This window comes from Lissotriton helveticus, chromosome 3_2, assembly GCF_964261635.1.
Source record: "Lissotriton helveticus chromosome 3_2, aLisHel1.1, whole genome shotgun sequence".
Lineage (NCBI taxonomy): Eukaryota > Metazoa > Chordata > Amphibia > Caudata > Salamandridae > Lissotriton > Lissotriton helveticus.
In genome coordinates, this window is record NC_136062.1 from 277916789 (window position 1) to 277940164 (window position 23376).

A 23376-nucleotide genomic window follows, 5' to 3' on the forward strand; every position below is an offset into this window, starting at 1 on the left:
AAATGAAGTATATCTCACTGATTTTGTCAGAGAATTTGCTAATTGTTTAGCAGCATTCTTCTGAGGGGGCAGAGTTTGGGACATGCTTGCTGGTTTGCATAATTCTTTTACTATTTTGTAGAGCTCTTTGGGTGAGTTGCTGTTATCATTTATTCGCTTCGCGAAATAGGCCTTCTTAGCATTTTTAATGGCATTGTTGTAGATTCTCATCTCTACTTTAAATGAAAATCGATCTTTATCCTGTTTTGACAGTCTCCACTTATGTTCTAGCGTTTTGCACTCCCTTTTTAGTATCCTGAGTTCAGGTAGGTACCATTTCTAAAATGGTAATCTCCTGTTGGGTTTGTGTCTTAATCTGGGTGCGCATAGGTCCAGTATGTTGGATATCTCTGTTTGAAGGCTAGCAGCTCCCATGTTCACAAGAGTGTCCCTAGGGCATTTGGATCACTTAAGGAGGAGTGGTTTTGAAATGAGTCTGGAGTAACCACCCTCCAGGCTCTCTTTACCCCTGATGACGAAGTAGTGGGGTTTGTTGGTGTTGCTGATAGGCTACTGGTGAAGGAAATTAATGTGTGAACTGTCCAGGAAAGGGGCCTGACCTCTAAGATATGGGTGGATTCTGTGTTAGAAAATAGGAGATCCAGAGTGTGCCCGGCAATGTGCGTGAGTCCTTTAACCCATTGTTTTAGTTGCAGAATCTGCATGTCATTTTCCAGGTGTTTAGCCACGAGGTTGTTTGCTATTTCAAAGTGAACATTGAAGTCCCCTATTACTACAAAGTGTTTATGTTTCAAACATGAAGGGAACAGTTGAGCAAGCAATTGTGCACTGAAATCTGGTTGGTATCCAGGGGGATTATAAATTACTGCTCTCTCAAGTGTTTTGTGGTCATTTCTGTGTACTTGAAATGCTAGGATCTCATGTTCCCCTAACTGTGCCACTGATCTGGGGAGGCAGTGGAAAGAGTCCTTAAACAAAATGGCTATCTTTCTTTCCTTCCATCCCGGTCTATCTCGTTTTAATAGTTTATACTCAGCAGGTAGAGCATTGGCGACATAAGGAGAGTTATTATCGTCATGCCAGGTTTCTGTACTAAAAGGCTAGATCAGGCTTCATCTCAGTTATAATGTCCCACATCTCGAGTGAGTGTTTGAGTACTGACCTTGTGTTAAAATAAAGACAGTTAAGTTGGAGACCAGAATGAGCATAAATTCTTCAATGGGACCAATCTGACCGTGCCTGGCTGCACCATTTGCAGCTAAGGCATGAAATAGGGCCCTCCATGTTCCCTGGGCAGGCTTTATTACAAGGTGCCTAGTTGCATGGCGTATGATTAGCTAATTCAAGGAGTCTTTCCCTAGAGTAGAAGCGATATCCACTGCGATCTGATTTGGAAAGTGCAGGGGTCCTGGCCGTTGGTACAGTTTTGTCGCAAACGGGCTCAGACGGGTGTGCCTTTAACGCACCCTCGGGTCGCTAGCGGCGCAGTCGTGGCCCCATTTTTATGGCTGCCCTTGATTTGCATTCAGCAACTAGACCGCTGACCCCTCACAATGCTGCTTCCGGTAACTTACGGTTTAGCAGCACCTCAGTCGTGATCTCAAGCCCTCCTGCCCTCGCAATTGCACTAGATGCAGGTAAGCCAAGATTCGCTACTGAGTCAATTTAAAATTCATTCAATTTCAAAGTTATGGCAGTTTGTGTAATAGGTCTGTCAATGAAAGTGCAGGTTTATAAAACCGGTTGGTAGTATGCCAGAGACAAAGACAATTGTTTTTTAATTTCAAATGCTTTATTAAGTTTTCAACAATATACACAGGTAACCAAAAACGAAAAGTTTGGAATGATATACATGCTGGTCATTTGTACTAAATTTACAAATTATCATCGCGTACAATTTTGTAATCTTCTAAATCAAAATTCCAAACTATGTAAACCAAGATGTGTAAACCAAGATAATAAAAATAATAAAGAGTGGAAAAAAGAAGAGCCGAGAGAAAGGAAAGAAGAAAGAAAAAGGAAGAGAAGAAGAAAAGTAGAAAGACAAGAGGGAAACAGAAAAGGAAAAAGAGAAAACAGCTACATAAAAGAACAGCCTGAGACACCTATATTGAGTGACTGATAATATTTTTAAAAAAAGTTAAAAAGTTCACTGTAAATACTAAGAAATACCGATAAACATAGCATTGAAATTTATAAATGTGATATTACAAAGAATACAACCAAAGTATACAGGTTCACAGAGGTTTGTGAGTATTGAAATAAATGTCCAGGGAGTTCCATATTGATCTAAACAAGGGTTTCCATGGAGAGTTCTGTAGTGCGATATTGTCTGCCCCCTAAGGTGAGTAACCCAGAACATCCATCATTTACACGAAGACTTATGACTGTCTTTCCAATTATTAAGTACCATGTTCACTGCTGACGTAAGTAAAAGGTCCAGAAGGGCTTTATCGGTATCAGGAGACAAAACAGCCAATCAAAAATGTCATTAGTGTGAAAAACTATCTTTTTAACTCACATTTGAATAATTGAGAAAGAAAAGCAAAAACCCTGTCCCAAAAGGACGACACCGTTTTACAATGTAAAATAAGATGAGCCCGGTCACCAGTTTCCTCCCTACAATTCCAACAAAATGGAACATCACTAATGCCTAGAGAGTGTAGTCGGGCTGGGGTCCAGAATGCCTTATACAAAAGCCAGTATTTAGTTTGAGACAAAACTGGAGATATTTTGTTGTTTGTTCTCGAGTTCCATACGTGTGGCCATGAAGAGTCAGGTATTGGGTCAGTAGAATGCGAATCCCAAAAAGTGACAATGTTGTCATTGAGTTTAGAGGATTTAGGGCGGAGAAGTTTATATACATCTGATACTTGATGACCTAATTTATTGATATATGCAACAAACCTTGGTAAAGATGGGGGCTCGTTATGGAATTTGGCTGTAGTTATTGCAGCTCTTACTTTTAAAAAAATTATAAAATTAAATTTTATCTAACTTATAACTGGAGTGAAGAGCTGCAAATGTCACGGGATACAAAGAGCATACCAACTGATAAGGGAAAAAAATACCCTGTTTGATCCAGTTGTTAAGGTTTAAGCATTTCCCTTTGTATAATACTCTACGATTAAGCCAAAGAGCCTCCATCTTAGAACCACTAATGCTTGCGTCAAATTTCTTATCTATCCCCAGCAGTGCCAATTTTGTATTTTTAAAGATAGATTTAGGTCTGTCCGGTTATCGGTAAGTAATGTCAGAGGATTGAGATTATCAAAAATGGATTGCTCTACGTCTAACCAGACTGGGTTATAATGAGCCGCAGGCAAAATCCAATAGGATCCCTGCTTTGCAAGAAACGCTGTCTGATACAATTTGAAATCCGCTAGATTTACCCCACCCAAGGATTTGTCAAATCTCAATTTTTTAATGCAGATTCGAGCTTTTTGCCACGCCACAGGAACTTTGTAAGGAGAATGTCTAATTTATGGTGTGAAAGTCCTCCGTCAGCAAGAGGGAGCATATTTATAAGATAATGAACCAAAGCTTTAATGATCATTTTTATGGTTTCTACCTTTCCCCACCATATTATAAGTTTCGGTGACCAAGAATCCAGACGTTTTGTGATTTTTTCAAAAGTTATTTTCTCGTTATGATGCAGGGTATCAATAAAATTGCAACCCGATTCAATCCCTAAATATTTAATATATCCCAACTGCCAAGCTGAACCCGAATTACCTAAATCGTCTCTGGTACCGTGCACATTTAGGGGTTTCACTTCTGATTTATCTCTATTAAGTTTGTAGCCTGAATGTACGGAATGTTCTGCAATTGTAGCCATTAAACAGCACTTGAAGGACCCGGATTTTCAGTCATAATTCGGATATAATCGGTATAGGCAGCTAATTTAACCTGAATGTCTTTAAAGCCTACCCCCTTTATATCAGAATTAAATTTAATATCCTGAATTAGCGGTTCCACTGCCAGCAAGAATAAAGAAGAGGACAAGGGGCAACCCTGTCTAGTTCCTTGCTGGAGGGTGAAAGAGTCCGAGAGAGATCCATTAATTGCAATACAAGCTGATGGTGTCAGATAGAGCGGCATTACCATTTTTATATATGAGTCTCCCAAATTAAACGTATACATACACTGTTTTAACGAGGCCCTAGAGACTCTATTGAAAGCCTTTTCTGCATCTAAAGTAATGGCAAAAGCCGGACCTGTTTTAAACGCAGCATTTTCCAAAACATGGCACAACAATCGGGTGTTATCGTTAGACAAACAGCTTTTAAGAAAAGCTACTTGAGAGTTACTTAATAAATGTGGCAACACAATGTTAAGTCTTGTAGCCAACATTTTTGAATAGATTTTACAATCAACATTGATGAAAGATATTGGCCTGTAGTTCTTCGGGAGCAGGGGATCTTTCCCTTCTTTAGGTATGACAACTATATTGGCCTCTGTCATAGAGTCTGTAGTATGCCCTTCCCTTGCTCTGTCATTAAAAACTCTCAGCATGGTCGGTTGCAGTTGGACTAAAAAGGTTTTATAGACTGTGGCAGTGAAACCATCTGGTCCCGGGGCTTTATTAACTTTCAAGGTTTTTTATCGAATTTGCAACTTCCTCTGTAGTGATTGGTTTCCCTAACTAGTCTATCCTGTTCAGTCAATTTGGGCAGTCTAAATCTATTCAAGTATTGTGTACAGTTTAATGAGTTAAGATCCTGGCCCTTTTTTATAGAGATCTTCGTAGAATGATTTAAAGGTGTTTAAGATATCTTTCCATTTTGTGTGCACATGTTCGTTAATGTCTTTGATTGGACGAAATAACATTCTGATTCTGATTATGTTTAAGATATGAGGCGAGTAACTTTCCTGCCATATTAGCTTCACAAAGATTAAGGTCTTTGAATTTATTTACGCATATCCCTGCCAGCTCACTCAGAATTGTATTGCATTCATATTTCTTGTGTGTTAAGGATGTGAGGGTAGAATTATCATTCAATGAACTGGCATGGGAGGACTCCAGCGTTTTAATTTCGAACTCTAATTTAACAAGTTCAGCATGCAATTGTTTATTTTCCCTTTAATTTCAATAACTATTGCCCTAATGGTGGCCTTCAGAGCATCCCATGAGGTGTTGATGTTAGTATCCTTAGTGTCATTATGTTGAAAATAATCCATTGTAGCCTCTTAAATTTTCTTTTTGTCATCCGGGTCAGATAGAACATCATTATCTTTTCGGAGAGGGTTCATTGTGGCTGCCCGCCAGTTTAACACTAATGCATGAAGGATCCGACACCAACATAGGGGATATATCTGAGTGTTCAATTAAATGTGTGAATGAACCTGAAATAAGAATGTAATCAATTCTAGTATATGAATTATGTGGGGCAGAGTAAAAAGTATACTACCTGGCATCAGGGTGTTGAGATTAGCGTCTTTGAGATTAAATTTAGAGCACACGGTGTGAACTATGGCATGCAATCTGGTTGGATGATATTTGCAATTGGATTGTCTGTCAATTATCAGGTCCAAAGGGATATTAAAATCTCCTACAACTACGATTAAATCCTCCTGAGGTAGATCCTCTACAGTTTTTGATTTCCCCAAAAGTTTGGATCATCAACGTTGAAGCCATCTATATTCACCACGTGCATTAGATCTTCCCCTTTCTTCAAGTGAGTGACTAATAGTCTACCATCACTATTGTGAGTTTGTGATTCTAGTGAAACGTTTGCTTGTTTGGCTATTTATGTGATCACCCCCTTCCGTTTGTGATCAACCGGTGAGCAAACAATTTGTGAGATCTAATTATGTTTAATAAACGAGACATCTTCTAATGATAATTTTGTTTCTTGCAATAAGATGATGGTGCTAGCTAAATAATCAAATATTTTTCGACATTTAATTGGGTGGTTAAGCCCTTTAACATTTAAGGAAATTACATTTAGATCTTCTGCAATATTGTGTGACTTAGCTTGTGCTAACATAAATACCATTGAGAGCAGGTGGTACTGGACAGGTACATTACAAAATAATTACTAACATCTGTCTTAAGTACTAAGTTATTTCCCGACAACCCAATCTCGACAGAGAGGTGACCTGTCATGGCAATACAAAAATTATGCGCATCAACTATATTTATGTATGAAGTCTCACATAGGGACTCTTGTCTGATAGGGCCAAGATATAACCTGACTAATAATAAAGAAAAGATAGCGATGAAAAGAAAAATAAGGAAGAAACAAAATAATGGAGAACAATAGGAGAAACCCAAAAAAACATATACAGCCCAAGTAGTAGCATTCTTCATGATCTGGAGTTCCCCAAACCCAAACACCCCTCACCCTCCTACCTCCCCACCCATCCCAGCAAACCCGAATGTAAGAGGTGCGACGACAGGAGCATCAAACTGTCAGGCGGATAATAAAACATCAACATTGTAAGATTTCCCAATATTTGCATATAGAAACAGATCAATTTAGGTAGGGCATCAAAACATCCTAAAGGGTAATCTGGCCCATAAGAAAAGTTACTAAGTAAAGAGAAAACAAGATGATTCCCTTTTTATGAACTAAGTTATTGCGCAATAAATGTAGTAACTATAATCAAGCTCCTTAGTTTGAAAAATATCTATGAGTAAAGATCGTACAACCCAATTCTCAACCTCAGTCAAGCTAGGCGACCAAAACAACAGAGGTTGCATTTATGTAGTGCTACAACACCTGACCAATCACAAACAAAAATAACTATTATCCCGTTAGTAAAGGATATATAAGGATCATGATTTCCTTTTATTGGAGGAAGATTGAGTAGAGCCCATGTCTTGAGGAGGGGATCCTTCTAAGAAGTTGAGCAAGTCTTTAGGGTCCGTAAAGTAGTGACGGTAATCGTTCGCTATGATTCGAAATTTACTTGGGCCTACAAAGGAGAATTTAATGTCATTGGCTCTGAGCTTGTCTCTCAGGACAAGAAACCCCTTTCTGGTGTCCACAGTAGACTTGGAGAAGTCCTACATGACTATTCCAAATCAGTTGATGACTTTTACGGGCAAAGCTAAGGATAGCTTCAGTATGTTGAAATCTCAGCGGCTTGCAGATAATAGGACGGGTTATTTGACGTGAAGAAGAAATAAAAGTAGGAACTCCATGCACACGGTCCAACTCAAAGGGATTAAAAAAAATTATACCAGTGAACTGAGGTATCGAGTCTTCCAGGAAAGCTAACAGGAATCCCCTGAATCCTCTGAGCCTTCCGCAACACCTAAAATTCTTATGTTACCTCTTCTATTTCTGTCTTCAAGCTCAGCTTATTGTTTCCTGAGGTTGGCCGTTATATCGCTGATTAGCTTCATTTCTTTGTTAGTTTTTATAGCTACATCCTCAACATCACGGATCCTCTGCTCAGCTGCTGCAACTTTGGAGTTAATCGCACTCATGTCCGCTCTAATTGCCGTAATCTCTAACTGCATAGTGTCTGTATTCTGTTTGGTGGACTTAGCGAGATTGTGTACACCTGCAAGCTTTTTAAGAATCATATCCATTGTGCTGCTCATGTCAGCTTTCGCTTTGGTGGGAGAATCAGATGGTGAAGGTTCCCCTTTATTTTTCTTGAACTGCATTCTAGACTCTTTCTCAGCCATTAGACCAAAAGGTTATTGTAGGGAAAAATTCCTCCTCACTTTAGGATTTAGTCGCACAAGAGAAACTGTAGATAGCAGGGTGGTATTGATAAAGCTCTGTTTATCGCTATATCGAAACAAAGACACTCTACAGAGTTTGTTCCCCACTGAATCATACCGTCAAAAAGAAGGAAATTATCTGACTCCTTCGGCCTCCTTTATAGGGTACAAATCATCAAAGGCTGTTTTAGCAAATGTTCCAGAAGGAAATCAGTATATGGCCAAAAGTGAGACACACTTACAAATCAGGAGCATGGACTTAGTTTAATATATATATATCCCCTCTCTTATCAAGCTTGCTGGCCAAGGAAAGGATCAAGCCCAAATTAGCTCATCATTTGATCACGAAGAGCATCAAGCACCAAACTCTCGTGAATGCACGCCATGATCCGTACAGGCATTGAACCACATTGCAGTAGTGAGTGTTACAAAGCAGCACCTCCCACAGGTATGTGACCAGTATTCATCCAAGCAGCTCATCTTGACCATTTTCTTGCAGCATATCCGTGCTATTAAATCAGCAATTGTTACAATCGATGCCCCCAGACACACTTCTATCTCCTCTTTTTCCCTTCGCTGTAATCGCTCATTCCCCCTCACTGAATTGAAATCAAACACTTGTCTCTCACTACTTATGAGCGCTTGCTGATGGAGGGGGAAAAACGATCGCACCACCGTAGTCTCAAGAAGCCTGGGATTGTGCCATAAATGCATGTATTATGGCATCTGACTCAGCCTCCTCCCGCTCCGGTCTCACAGGTATCTCCGTTCCGATCTGCTAACTGCATTTAGGAACAACGTTTTTTTTTCGCTGAGTGCGTCATTCCGCCATGTTGGAGTCTGGCTGAGTATTGCTAAGGTCCGTAGCTTGACTCTTCGGTAACAAAATAGAAATTAAACGCCTCACCAGATCTTAAGTAAAGTCATAGTCTTGAGAAGTCAATCCTTGCTAATGCTTCCAGTGACTTTATTTGACTGCTATGACCTCGATCTTACGAGCAGCTCCGTCCGCCACTTTAAGTCTCCGCCGCGGGAAACTCAGTCGCGGTTCGACATCTTGAAACTGCTCATTTCAGGATCATCTAAGGGCAACATCAGATGCCGGGAATACTCCACTGTCAGTTCCTGTTAACGCCAAGCCTAGATAATGTCATTTTCACAGGAAATCTGGCTCTGAAGCTCCGCACTTGACAGAGCAACGGAATCAGGCAGCCATTGGCTCTCCCGTCCAAGCCACGCCCCCTATACAAAGACAATTTTAAAACAAGTTAGGCAATGTAAAACATTTAGGTGAGCTGTCTCACTTCGGGAATAGCAATCCTTGGGCCATATTATCAATAACGGCTATAACAATATCGCCGCTTTAGCGGCAATAAGGGGCTTGATAATATGTCCTAGAGAATTCCAATAGAAGCCCAGGTTTGTGGTCTTCACACCAGAACCTGGGCTTCTATTGGAATTCCCTAGGGCATATTATCAAGCCCCTTACTGCAGTTTTAGCTGCAGTTTCCGGCCGCTAAAGCAGCGATAATGTTATCTGCGTTCTTGATAATATGGCCACAATGTTCTTTACTGCTCCACGGCCCTGTTTTTATGGCTCCCCTTGATTTGCATTCAGCAACTAGACCGCTGACCCCTAACAATGCTACTTCCGGTAACTTTCAGTTTAGCAGCACCTCGGTCGCAATCTTGAGCCCTCCCGCCCTCCCAATTACACTGGATGCAGGTAAGCCAAGATACGCTACTGAGTTAATTTCTAATTCATTCAATTTCAAAGTTACGGCAGTTTGGGCAATAGGTTCGTTGATAAAAGTGCAGGTTTCAAAAACAGCTTGGTAGTATGCCAGATGCACAAACAATTTCAAAACATGTTAGGCAATTTAAAACATTAAGGTGAGCTGTCTCACTTCCGAAATAGCAATCCTTCATATGCTCTAAACAAAAAAAGTACACATATTGTGCCTTCCTGATTTTCAGTGATCTGAAGGTAGTGGTAAAAATGACTTCCATGCCAACGGCACCACCGCAATAAGTGGCTGAGTCGGTGAGAAATATGAGCCATAGCGCTGTATTACATATTGGGGCATATTTACCACCAAGTCACGCAGCACAGCACAGCACAGCAAGTCACCTTGCTGCGCTGTGCTGTGTGACAGGGAAAGGGCAGGAATGTGCCGTATCTAACATAATACGGGCATTGCCTTGCCTTTTATCAGTGCTGGAGCACAATGTGCTGCTAGCGCCAATGCAGGCGCCCTTGCACCATCTTCCTCTTGCTATGTGTGCTACAGAATGTAGCACACATAGAAAGAGTAAAAAACAAGGAGAAATAAATATATTTTCCCTTGTTGTGCCTTCCTGGGGACGCATAGCATTTTGACGCATTCCCAGATCTACCAGTAATGATAAATTTGGGAATGCACCAAAATCCAAAGGTGTTGAGTGGGAACACCAGTTCACTGACAGAATATCGACCCCTAAAATATCCCCATACCACAATATCGAGCTTTAAATATCGATGTCAAATATATTAACATCCTTTCGCCTCTCATATTTGCACTGGCCCTGGAGCAACTGTTGAAAATTAGTACGGTTTGGTGAACATTATCTGCGCCATCTTGCCTCTTCCCCTGATGCCACACTTTTGTCGTGCGCACCCGCCATTTTAAGATGCCTTGACCAGAGCGAACCCTTTTTGCATGCCGCTGGCCCCTGATATAGACCTTCGCCCTCACTAAGCCTGCACGCTGACCAACCCCCTGCTTGCACCTGCCTTGAATCATAAACCCCTCTTCGGCGCTGCTCTGCCCCAGGCCCTCATCCTGTTCCCAGCGCGACACCTCCCTTCTTCCCTTTCACGATCCCCGGCCCTTAGATGCAAACCCCCTTTTTTTTCCCCGTGTGCCCGTTTGTCTTCCCCGTTCCCAGGCCGACACCCAGCACTGCCGATACCATTCCTTGCCCCTCCCCGTACAATAGAAAGCTTCCCCCACCAAAGGATCCCCGGGTTGATCAAAGCCCCCACTCCATGAGATCCGATCAAACCCCCCACATTCCGTGAATCGGCGGAATATCCAGCTGCGCGATACTCATCACCTGTTGTGACTAGGGTGGGGACTTCAACTGTAAATGTGTGTGGGAACGGGCCCAAAGGGGAGTTCCGGGAATGTCTTTTCCATACATCAAAGCTTTAACATGAATATGTAATCTGCAATAAAGTCATAAAACAGTGTATAAGAGGCCAGGCCTCAGAAATGTAGCTAGAGCACCTCAGAACGATACCTTCTGCCCGTTTTGTTGTGTTCTCCTCCGGAGAGAATAAAAAACCTTGTTTCCTGCCTTCCAGTCTCCAGCGCCTGCCTCTTCATTGATTAAATAACTAGAGGGTCACAGAGGCAATACCGCCGGGCAAATACCGATTGTCCCCGACCCGTCCCAGGTTTAACAATTGGCGTCCCAAGCGTGGGGCCCATCAGCGACTCGTGGATCCAGTGGGAGAGGTCCCGACGACAGAGTGAACGACTGCAACGATCGGGAGAGCTCTTGCCCAATAGACCCTCGTCTGGCAGCCGATCATCCGAACTTCACTAGTTCCGAACAGACCTCTCTCGAGTGATCTACGGTCCTGACTGGGAACCATTAGGAGTGCCGTGAGAAATACGAGAAAAAGAGGACGAACGGGCGCTGGATTCGGAAGACAAGAAACTGTCCACATGGTCCGGGTAAGGTCGTGTAATCACGACAAGTTGCGAAATGATTGCTTGATTGTTTGATTGCTTGATTATTCATAAAATACTAGTATTACTCTTTGTTTGACCTATTTGGAGATTCACTGTCTGCACACGGAGAAACAGTAGGCTCCTTCTCTTTTGCAAACGGTGAAGGATAGGTAACGTAACCGTCGCGCCTATCTTTCTCCCCCACTGACTCTATTATTTCTTAACGGTTTTTGGGAGACTCCCCTCTCCCTCACTGATTAAACTGGGTTCTTTAACCCCGAACTACTGTTCACAGATTGTCTTCTGGAGATTCTCTGTCTGCAAACCGGAAACAACAGCTTCCTCTTTGCGGTTAGTGAAAGGGTAGAGGACGCAGACTTTTGCGCCCTACTTACTCTCCCCATTGTCCTTTTTCTATCCTATTTATTTATTTATTAATTGCTTGATTGTTCCGCGCTCTTGGTTACTCTTTTTTATTTTTTGTTCATGAGGTATTCACTGCCTGCAAACAACGTAGAATAGGAATATTCTGTCTAGTCTTTGCACCTAGTGATAAGATAGGCACTGCTGACTTATTAGTCCCTCGTTACGAGCCGTCATGTCTGTCTTCTCCCCATTGATTGATAATTGGTTCAGCCCGGACCGTGTATTAGAGGTGGACCATATAGCTCCACTAGAAGGCACCCCTAATAAGGACATGTTCATAAACTATGGATTAGTTACCATAGCCTATAATAAATTGTGGCACAGGTATACCAAAGAAAGTCAAGACAAACAGTGGCCACTGGCAGGATCCTTTGACCTTGATAAAATAGAAACGTTAGAAATAGCCCTTCGGAATAATAAGACAACGCCTATTATGCTCGACAGTCTCGGTATGTGGCGCAGAGAGGCTATGCAACGACAGAGAAAAGACGAGGACAAACCAAGTAGAGAAATATACCGACAGGACAACCCCAGGACACCGCTACCCACAAGTTATCCCCCGACACTACGCAAAAGACGACCAGACTTAGGGCCAGACCAATGCGCTTTTTGTAGATATGTTGGACACTGGAAAGCCCAATGCCCGACTCTACTGAGCGTGAGTAAAGGCAAAGGGCCGACAGGAACGACAGATCGGCAGTATGAGAAAAAGCGCGAGACAAAGAAGAACCCGACTTACATAGATAGACCAGATAGAACCACCACGTTTGATTATGCCCGATGGCACAGATTTCGCCAGGACAATTTCAGCGGCATGCTCAAGTTCTCCTAGGTCGGGCAACGTCAAGACGGGAACCCAGCCTCGCTTTAAGATTCACAGACGGAAAGAGATAATTATGACCAATAACTGTTTTATATTCGTCTTGGGTCTTTGTATGTCGTACTTGTACTGTCCCCCCCCCCGTCTGAGTTTGTGTGTATGTAATGTACGAATCTGCGTCATCCCTCTACACGTGTTTCCGTGTTACTCAACCTTTGTTAAGCAGAAACTTAGCATAAAAGCAACCTGGAAAGAAAGAAATGGTACAACAAAATCCGTAGACCATTGATGAACTTGAACTTTTAATTTAACACAGCAAACAAGAAATAATAACGGTAAACTGTAGAAAATGAAAGTCAAACAGAACATTCGCCCCCCCCCCCCCATTCTGGAACCTTCCAAAATAGGGCAGGGTTACGGCTACGCCCAACCAGCGGCAACCCATATAAGGCGGGCCCCGCTGCCAACTCTTGGTCAGGAAATCTTAACATATGGGGAAGCCGGAGGAGAGGCAGGGGCCAGCGGAGTCCAGCCGCAACGGCCCTAGGTAGTTGCCGGTAGTCCCGCCACATGTCCAGAGAAGAACGAGGCACCTCTTTCTTTTCCCTTCCGTAACAGCCGCAGCAGCTCTGGGCGGCGGGATGCCCTGTCCATACCTCTGCAGGAATGCGTCCAGGTCGGGCTGGGAGGGAGAGGCGACGCGGACGAGCCTCCCCCACCTCCACAGATAGGAGGCTTCCCAGCCCCGGCCCAACGCCAAACTCCTCCAGCCAAGCGGCGACGCCAATACTTGCGCAGCACCGAATGTACAATGGTGCCCATATTTTCGGAGCACCGAATATGCAATGGCTGCACCGATACTTGTGCAGCACCGAATGTGCACCGCAGGTGGCCATACTCCCACAGCACTGAACACCAGATGTGGGGAGCACCGGATGTGGAGAGACCGTCGTGCAGGGCCATGAAAGAGTGCAGTTTGGGATGGAGCGGGAGATGGCGCGAAAGAGCCTCCCTCGTGCTCCCAGGTGAAGGCGCCACAGCTGCACCCCAGCCGAACGTCCCGCTTTCACAAAACAGAGCCCTTTTCCTTTCACCCCGAAGGGCCTCTTCCACTCTTATAGACTTGGCGAAGGGTGACTGCTGCAGGACCTCAAAATGGCGTCTGGGCCTGCTGGAAGGCGGGTCTCGGCCGCTAGAGTAACTTTGAACAGCAATGTAACTCGGTCGCTCGCCCACCGGAGCACGAGCCCCCATCTCCGACAGCATCTCCGCAGCCTTGAAGATCCTACAGAGGTCCCCGGCGGAACCTTCGGCCTCTGCAGGTTTCCGGTAAGGGACGGCTGCCTTGACCGCCAACGAAATAAACATGACATTGCCACTCCTTCTGTTAGCATGAATTCTAGAACTGCCGAACAGGACTCTGGTCCAAACTGCCAGTAATGGGAAACATTTCCCCCTGATGCTACTTCCGGACTGAGCCGGCCCCGCCCAAAATGGCGCCGGTATCAAGAGGGACTTGCGAACACCTCGCGGTGTTCCTTCGCACTAATATAAACTTGATGTTCTGAGACTTTATATGATCCTTTGTACACTTGGCTAGAAAAGACAAGGAGAACTCACTCGACGAACAGTATGAAAGGATCCCGTTAAAAATGTTGATTACAAATGTACAATGTATTATATTTTTATAGCTGATGTATAACCTCATCTACGACGCACACATACAGTATGCATATAGGAAATCTGATTGCAACTATTATGATTATGCTTCTAAATTACGAAATAAATGCCCCCGAACCCCCAGCCAATTAATAGACGTTTTAGTTTCCTGCAAATGAATGAATAAAACTTTCCAATGTATTTGTTTCCGCAAGACGACACTCCCACTGTACGTGCTTTAACCATTGCCATGTCCGACCAAATACGACTGTACCCTCATCATCCACGTATTGAAATGATTCCGAGAAATAAAGGTTTTCGAAACTATGGACGGGTATTGCATGCTTTATTTTAAAAAAATGTGGGATCGGTGGGAAAGTTCTTTTCTGTGCACCCTACTCTGCTCTCTCTTTAAGGTTGAAAGAAGATGGTTGCCCAGCCCTGGAGGACGGATCGGATCGACAACACGACACTCTGCCTTCAAAGTACGCGACTGACTCATGAACTCTCGCGTGGAGGAAGACCTTGACTTCCAAGGATGGGTAAAACGAACGGTGTAAATGAGGGAATGTAAAAGGAGGGTGAAATGAAATGATGTAAACGTTATAAAGTACAACGTTCCAAGGTATCAGGGAACGGAGCTGACCCAAGAACCGAAGAACCTTAGAACGCCACAGCGTTGAAGGAGGTTTAAGGATCCCGATAGTGAGATACGTCCTTCGACTAGATACCTCGCACTAGGCACCTCTGGTTTCCTTTCCACGTTCCCCGCACACGACCTATATGGACACACTGCCCCCCCCCCCCGACTCCAGAAACCATATCCCCGGGGACTCTGCCCCGAGGAGGGAAGACGAGTAAGAGGTGAGTAAAGGACTCTTGAATACATGTATTTAAATATGCGCGAATGCTGTTCCCTCCCCTCCCCCCTTTTTTCCTCCCTCTGCAGGTTACATCAGAAATTACAGCCGAGGTGTGACGACGATCTGAAGCCTTGCCATGTCTAATACACGAAGCAGACTAGCGCCGCAAGGTGGTGCCTAAGCACGCCTGCAAACTACTCACGTATCGAACAAACCCGAAAAATTAGCACGACCTGATAAAAAGTGATCACCCTTAAACCAGACCGGACGAATGAACCCATGTCACGTATGATGCGAAACTGAGAGAATGTGTGTGTGTGACCGAGGCGCTGACCCAACTGGTCGAAGGACCGAGAATGCGAGAAAATGCGACAAAATGGTACCTCCTCTCTTCTTTCCTTTTCTCAAGGCACGTCCCCTCTACCCTGTCTAATACTCAAACTGCATGATTACAAGATCCTAACGCAGACCCGTGAATGTCCTTTACTGTGTAATGCACTAAATAGCCTTTCTTGACTACACTGCCACCCTCTCTGTTGCACGTGTACTATTTAGCCTGCCGTTGCACACTCTCTCTCTCTCTCTCTCTCGCTCTCTCTCTCTCTCTCTCTCTCTCTCTCTCTCTCTCTCTCTCTCTCTCTCTCTCTCTCTCTCTCTCTCTCTCTCTCTCTCCTTCTATTTTTTTGCACTCCCACTCTTCCGAGCGATTAGCCCCGAAATTGGCAGACTGCCACCCCTAGCGCACCACCTAATTGGCTTCAAATACCGTCAGTATTTGCACAAAAACTTGTCTTTAATACAATCACCCTGAGACCGTGTCATTACCTCTCCTTTTCCGCTAGAAGTCAATGAACCGAGGTTGGGCCGTAAGGGAAAGGACAGGTAAGACGACAGAGGTTCCCTAATCTGGCCCGTAATAAGGGAACTACATGTCAACGGCTCCTATGGTATAAAACAAGGACCTCAGAATACGCGACCCTCCCCGCCCCGAATTGTCGCAATACCCAAACAGGAAAAATGATCACCCCTGTTACATCCCCTGTATCAGCCGCTCCAAACTGGAGTTATGAAACTACCCCTCATTCCCGGTTGGGAGGAATGGGTCGATTTACGCCCTTACCACAAGTTTCTATGTCCCTAGTTGTCTCCCATAAAACCCCTGTCTTTTCTGATTAAGTACTCAGGCCGTAGGAAGCTACGTAGGAGCCAGAATGATGTTTTACAAGGTTAAAAGACTAGACCAAAGTGAAGAAGTCGTTGAAATGAACCCTGTTTAGTTGAAAAACAGGACGCATTGATAAAAAGAACTGTTTAGCCTATGTTCGTCCCACAGCAAAATATCTGTTTAGTACCATGTCGATAGCACACAGTACCCTTGGTAAATATAAAGCCCTAGAGAACGGCATAACTTTGTCAAGCCCGTCTTACGAAGGTGGGTCTCCATCAGATAAACTGTCGAAACTGTAATAAATAATTATGAAGGAAAGCCATAACACCTCCAACAGGCCCGTCATCGGTCATTTATATGTTAGTTGTGAACCCTAAAATAACGGACGTTTTCATTTCTATCTGAAGCTGGGAGAGAAATAGACTTTTGTGATTTCCTTCCTCTACAAATTCTCTAAAGACTGTCTTTTCAAACTCGTTTATGGGTACGGCTGTCAGGAGAGAGAAGGACCGGATGTGGGAGCACGAGGCCTGACTGCAGACTATGGAACACCTACGACATGGGCCAAGGCGAGACCGCGACAGAACAGAGCTACAGGACGAGGCACTACCTCCAGCAAAGTGAGAAGAAAGGGCTAAACTGATGCCCCCGCTCTATGTTCGAATGTGTGCTGAAAGGTCCCCGCTCTCCAGACTCGGTCATGAGCCCGCCCATCTGAAGTCTCTCGTTCCCCTAGTTTGTTCCTAATTTGGCCTTGCTCCATCCCCCTTTTTCTCCGACCTACCCTATGGACTGTTTTGTACGCTCTTCTTCCATCTGAACTTTCTGACAATCACCTCAAAGGACACAGGGCGAAAAGGACCTTTCCGACCAGAAACGCGAGGAAAGGGTCGTGCCCTGCAACGCAGAACTTAGAATAGAGCTGGACTTGTAGCTCCACCGCCGGTGCTCCACAGCGCCAACGAAAGACAACAAAGAATAATGAGAACTCGTTAACTTCGAACATTTGACATCCTCAATCACCGTTTCTGCTATGCCTCATTTCTCTCCCAGCCGCCATTGTATTGATCATGCTCCAATCCGAATCTGATATATGTGATAACCTACCAGTTCACGTTATGAAATGTACTTGCTGCTCTCGCTACAGAACCGTTTTTTGTATTACATTTTTATGACTTTCCTGCTAAAACAAATTGATCAAAGTTTATCAAATAGGTCCACCTCCTAAAAACTAGAAATGTTAAAATGTATTGTTTACAACTCTTTTCATCTAGGGTTCCTACCGTTTTCTTTCTCATGCCCACCACAATAGAACCGAGTAGAAAATGAACCAGCAAGATGTCTTGAATATGTTAAAGGGAGGACTGTTGAAAATTAGTACGGTTTGGTGAACATTATCTGCGCCATCTTGCCTCTTCCCCTGATGCCACACTTTTGTCGTGCGCACCCGCCATTTTAAGATGCCTTGACCAGAGCGAACCCTTTTTGCATGCCGCTGGCCCCTGATATAGCCCTTCGCCCTCACTAAGCCTGCACGCTGACCAACCCCCTGCTTGCACCTGCCTTGAATCATAAACCCCTCTTCGGCGCTGCTCTGCCCCAGGCCCTCATCCTGTTCCCAGCGCGACACCTCCCTTCTTCCCTTTCACGATCCCCGGCCCTTAGATGCAAACCCCCTTTTTTTTCCCCGTGTGCCCGTTTGTCTTCCCCGTTCCCAGGCCGACACCCAGCACTGCCGATACCATTCCTTGCCCCTCCCCGTACAATAGAAAGCTTCCCCCACCAAAGGATCCCCGGGTTGATCAAAGCCCCCACTCCATGAGATCCGATCAAACCCCCCACATTCCGTGAATCGGCGGAATATCCAGCTGCGCGATACTCATCACCTGTTGTGACTAGGGTGGGGACTTCAACTGTAAATGTGTGTGGGAACGGGCCCAAAGGGGAGTTCCGGGAATGTCTTTTCCATACATCAAAGCTTTAACATGAATATGTAATCTGCAATAAAGTCATAAAACAGTGTATAAGAGGCCAGGCCTCAGAAATGTAGCTAGAGCACCTCAGAACGATACCTTCTGCCCGTTTTGTTGTGTTCTCCTCCGGAGAGAATAAAAAACCTTGTTTCCTGCCTTCCAGTCTCCAGCGCCTGCCTCTTCATTGATTAAATAACTAGAGGGTCACAGAGGCAATACCGCCGGGCAAATACCGATTGTCCCCGACCCGTCCCAGGTTTAACACAACTGGCAGCATGGATTAGAAGAGACCCAGTGATTACCGGACTGCGTTGGTCCCCAGAGTGGGAAGACCGCATCTCGCTCTATGCAGATGACATACTATTGTACATAGCCTCTCCCAAGAAGTCTCCGGTGGCAGTCCTAGACATCCTGGCAATATTCAGTAGGTACTCTGGATTTTACGTTAACTGGACCAAGTCCCTTCTATACATCCTCAAAGGAGACCCTCCCTCTCCACCGCGAAACTGCCCAATACAAGTTAGTACAGAGGGCTTTAAATATTTGGGAGTGTTTATCTCCTTAGATCACACACTCCGTTATAAACACAATCTTCTTCCCTGCTACAGAGGCATCTGACGAGATATAGCTAATTGGATGACACTTCCCCTGTCGCTATTGGGCAAAGCGGTTCTTTTTAAAATGATGTCCCTACCCCATTTTTTATATATTTTGCAGTACTTGTTAGATCCTTTCCCAATCAAAAATTTTAGAGAAATCAATGGACTTCAGAGGGATTTGCTGTGGGACCGGAAGACACGTATAGCACTGCAGAAGCTCTCATTAAACTGGTACGATGGGGGTATTAACTACCCAGACATCGAGAAATACTACTGAGCTGCACATCTTGCTGCCATTAACCACGGTGTATATGGCCTACTTGACGACCCCGCATACAACATGGACAAATGGCTCCTACCCGGGGGGAACTATAATAGGGTGCTCTAATCCAAACCCGGCCAGTACCCCTTGACAAGCCCTACAAAACACTCAGTTAGCATCTGGCATGCTGCAACAAGATCCCATAAACTAACTCTCGCAACACCACCATGGGACTCCCAGTGGTTGGGAGATCTGTGGATGTTGGAGGGATTCCATAGATGGGACCTCATCGGGATCTCGCAAATCAAAGACATGTGGTAGAGGGGCTGGGTGAAGACCTTTACCACTCTTCACCACCAACATGAGCTGACCGACGCAGTACACTTTTGGTATATGCAAGTACGCCATGCACTCTATTCACTTCTCCCAAAAGGTTCCACCCCTCCTGAATCTTCCCTGTTGGAAGACAGAGTGCTTGATGGTCACTTACCTTATAAAGCCATATCGTTAATATACAAGAAATTGATAAACAACATGGCAGATCCCCTCCAACCACTGCGGAAAAATGGGTAAGGGATGGTATTGAAATGGAGGATGAAGAATGGCAGTAAGTAGTGTCCTCCCTGAGAGTGGTGGCAATACCGGCACGACTTAGGCTTGTGCAGCTCAAAATCCTCGACAGAGTATATGTTACGGGACCCCGATTGGTACAGATGGTAAGGGCTGAGGGAGGAGAGTGTAGGAGACAGTGCGGCCCATTAGGTACGTTCCTGCACATTGTATGGGAATGCAAAAGCATACAAACCTACTGGTGCAGTATACATGACGTTATTAATGAAGTACTCTCTGTCGTCCTCCACCCAGAGGCACGTAGATGCCTCCTGAACATATGGGAACCCACTGACTTAAACACTTATCAGACACAATGGGTTACACTTGGTTTGATGGTGGGAAAGCAGAACATCGCTCAGTTATAGGGGGCGACACAACCACCGACAATACTAGGCTTGAAAAAAGACCTTGATTGGCGCATGCACAGAGAAAAGATGGTCTATTTGTCCCGGGTCTGCCCCAGAAAGTGGTCTTGTATATGGCGCCCGTGGAACTCATACCGAGGGGAGATATGCCGCCCACCACGTAGGATCGAGCATGAAGAAGCCCCTACCCCGTTACGTTCCCTCATAAGTATGAGGTTGTAATGATTGACTGCTGATTGTCCTCAATTTATAGGATTATGCTGATCCCTCAACCCCACAACCTTCTCCTTAAAACAATTACGCAATTTCCACAATTAATTGCCAATTAACTAAATAATATTAATTAACAACCAATTAATAATAATTACAAATAAATTACTTCCCACAAATAAAACGATAAAACCTCAATTAAATAAATGCTATTAATGAAAAAATATTAATTCATTTATTATAATTATAATTAAATTAGTTCCCTCCTATTCCGCGGTAAACCCATGACCCGCTACAGAACTAAAAAGTCCAAATGTAATTACAATATGATCGTTAACTACTAAAAATTTCACACATATATTAAAAGCATAAAGAATACTTATACCAAAAAATAACAATATGAACTGAAATACATAACAATAATCAAAAAATCGATATTTTAAACAACTGTATTTTTGCTAAGGATATTAATGACCGATATTTTTTTAAAACAACATTTCCTACCTTAAATTCAATATGCTTGATCACAAAATTGTTGCTGTCGATATTTCAGTGTCACGATATTTCCAACACGATATTTGTGTAGGTCGACATTTCCAACTTGATAATCAGTCTGCATACCGGGAACACCCATGCACCTCCCATGGAACGCAACTCATCGATATGCACTGGATTGCGGTACTCTAAATTTATCAAGCCACTCAGGGCCACGCAAGGGGGTTTTGCATGACTTGATAAATCCTAACATATGAGTTGCATCGCTTTTACGGCAAATTGCGTGGCACAAGGGCGGCCAACTGATTGATAAACCTGGCACTCAATGCCTAAATATTCACATGCAGTGATAACTGGCTTTGTTAGTCGAGGACTACCAGCAAGTGTTTCATAATTGTGGGTATGATCTTTTAGGTACATATCTGCCTGTTTCCAGGGCATATTTGATCTCTTCACTCAATTTCTGACTGTAGGGTCCACTCCACTTCAGGATCTTGTTCTGGAAATGTTCAACCCACCCCTGCAGCCTTTATGTTTCCTGATTTATCATGGAATAAAGTAGGAACCTTAGGCTACATCCCAGCGCATGATCAAGTGGGTACCCCCATCAACGAATAACAGCTCCACTGGAAGGGGCCTTTAACAGAATTTAAAAGATGTGGTTTTCAGACTATTGACTTGTAAATAAAACTGCAGAAACCGTATAAGGTGAATATTGAGACTTTTAAAAACTGCACATGCCAAAATGCAATGAGAGGAAACATCCAAATATGTTGGTGGAGCAAGATGGCGGATTGACGCCGCCAGGGAACACAGGCTTCCGGAGCAGCTCCTGCAAAGCCTCTTGCACCGGCAAAATGGATTGTCTAAAATGTTGAACTGATGAAGCAAATTGAAGTGTGAAGACTCTACGTTTGGCAGTTTCTGGCTGGACTGTTCCCTTGAGACAAAGTGTCAAGACTGATTTGCTTATGGCCAGGTCTAAACTGGGGTGGCATGGTGAGCAAAAGAATGATGGATTTAACCCAGATCTCTTGACTGGGGGTGAATGTTTTGATTTGTTCTGCATTCTGTCCATCAATTGTGTGTCTTTTGCTTTCTCGCCCTAAGTGCGCCAGGTATGCCCAGACATGGGTCCTGGGCTCACTGTGCCACTGGAATCAAGCTATCCTGGCTGAAGAGGGTGATACCCTGATACCCTGAAATGCGTATCCTTTCTAACACTTGTTAAACGTAATTGCTAAAGACTAGTTTCTTTTCTTACTTCATTTTGGTTTTTGGTAGTATTGTTATTTTTAGATTTCAATAACTACTGCAGTACTTTCTGGATACAGTCAAACAATTACTGTGGTACATCATAAACTTAAAAAAAATATATACATCAATGAAAATACTTTTACCTAAATCTACAGACTTTTCTGAATTACTTCAATTTCTTCCTGTATGTTACAAAAAGAGTAATAAGCTACATTTGACGTTAAAACACAGAACAAAGACAAAGTGTGATCTAAATAATATGGTTGCTTTTTTATTTTGCAAGGACTTTTCATTGTGGCTGCCCGCCAGTTTAACACTAATGCATGAAGGATCCGACACCAACATAGGGGATATATCTGAGTGTTCAATTAAATGTGTGAATGAACCTGAAATAAGAATGTAATCAATTCTAGTATATGAATTATGTGGGGCAGAGTAAAAAGTATAATACCTGGCATCAGGGTGTTGAGATTAGCGTCTTTGAGATTAAATTTAGAGCACACGGTGTGAACTATGGCATGCGATCTGGTTGGATGATATTTGCAATTGGATTGTCTGTCAATTATCAGGTCCAAAGGGATATTAAAATCTCCTACAACTACGATTAAATCCTCCTGAGGTAGATCCTCTACAGTTTTTGATTTCCCCAAAAGTTTGGATCATCAACGTTGAAGCCATCTATATTCACCACGTGCATTAGATCTTCCCCTTTCTTCAAGTGAGTGACTAATAGTCTACCATCACTATTGTGAGTTTGTGATTCTAGTGAAACGTTTGCTTGTTTGGCTATTAATGTGATCACCCCCTTCCGTTTGTGATCAACCGGTGAGCAAACAATTTGTGAGATCTAATTATGTTTAATAAACGAGACATCTTCTAATGATAATTTTGTTTCTTGCAATAAGATGATGGTGCTAGCTAAATAATCAAATATTTTTCGAAATTTAATTGGGTGGTTAAGCCCTTTAACATTTAAGGAAATTACATTTAGATCTTCTGCAATATTGTGTGACTTAGCTTGTGCTAACATAAATACCATTGAGAGCAGGTGGTACTGGACAGGTACATTACAAAATAATTACTAACATCTGTCTTAAGTACTAAGTTATTTCCCGACAACCCAATCTCGACAGAGAGGTGACCTGTCATGGCAATACAAAAATTATGCGCATCAACTATATTTATGTATGAAGTCTCACATAGGGACTCTTGTCTGATAGGGCCAAGATATAACCTGACTAATAATAAAGAAAAGATAGCGATGAAA